The sequence below is a fragment of the Microtus ochrogaster genome, chromosome 26 (assembly GCF_000317375.1).
Source record: "Microtus ochrogaster isolate Prairie Vole_2 chromosome 26, MicOch1.0, whole genome shotgun sequence".
Taxonomy (NCBI): domain Eukaryota; kingdom Metazoa; phylum Chordata; class Mammalia; order Rodentia; family Cricetidae; genus Microtus; species Microtus ochrogaster.
Genome location: NC_022025.1, coordinates 180,803 through 181,922, shown reverse-complemented (window position 1 = coordinate 181,922; position 1,120 = coordinate 180,803). Strand labels below are relative to the sequence as shown.

General features: G+C 45.5%; 1 protein-coding gene across 1 annotated transcript in view; it reads left to right on the top strand.

Moving 5' to 3' along the window:
• LOC101986293 (multidrug resistance protein 2) overlaps positions 1-1,120 on the top strand; it is a 56,081-nt gene that overhangs the window by 16,528 nt on the left and 38,433 nt on the right. The gene's annotated exons all lie outside the window — the stretch shown is intronic.

The following is a 1,120-nucleotide window of genomic DNA, read 5'->3' as shown; positions in this document are numbered from 1 at the left end:
GACCAGGCTGGTCTTGAACTCACAGAGATCCGCCTGCCTCTGCCTCCCAAGTGCTGGGATTAAAGGCATGCGCCACCACCGCCCGGCTATTTCATATCTTTAGTTGACTTCGACAGGTGTGTTCATGTTCCCCTTAAAGCCTATGAGTGTGACTATAGTAATATTTTTAATTGTTTGTTTGGAATTTGAGCTAAGTCCCTGACAGTACCATCCCTTCCCATGAGATTGGTACTTTTTGGAGGATACCTGCTGTCTTGGTTTTTAATCTAATTTTTGGTTTTGTGATGGAACTTGTCCATCTGGAGTTAGTTTCATAGCAGAAATTGGTTTTTATGCACCACCTCTCTTTGGTAAGGGATGATGACCTGACATTTTTTATTGGGGTGTTGTGGCTCCTGTCACTGCTAAGACACTTTCTGTCAGTTTACTCAGGTAGGGAAGAGAAGAAGCAGGCGTGGTAGTTTAGTAGACTTGTGTGTCCCTGGCAGGCTGGCAGAGTGCAACTCAATAGCTCTGCTCTTCTGTGAAATGTAAGCCTGATCCAGGCTGCAGTCTTTTGCTAAGAGCCTGTGGTTTCTACTGCACCCCTAGACCAGTCTGTGCCCCCACTGTCCCGTGCTGTCACATGGTGCCTGCAGCTTCCCCGGCCTGTACCCTCCATATATTCACAAGCCAAAATTATTTCTGTAGAACAGTGATTTTGATAACTGCTTCTATAGAAATAAGATAAAGCATATGGCTTGTTTGTTTCTAACAGGGAGCACTTTCCTGTGTGGCTTCGTCTGGCCTGGAGCTCTCAGTTCTCTTGCCTGGGCTGCCTTGGGTCTGGGATTGTTGGTGTGTGCACAGCTCTTCAGCTGATTGAGTACAGCTTTTTTAAATACCAACAACATGGTTTAACATGTCACAGTTTTCAGGGTGCTCTCCTCTGTAGAGTCTCCCAGTTTATTTTCCTAGTATCCCCAAGGGAGCAAACTGTTTTTAGAACTTTCTTAAGGTCCAGAGCTTTAAGTAGCTTTTTTTTAAAAATTTTTTCGAGACAGGGTTTCTCCGTGGCTTTTGGTTCCTGTCCTGGAACTAGCTCTTGTAGACCAGGCTGGCCTCGAACTCACAGAGATCC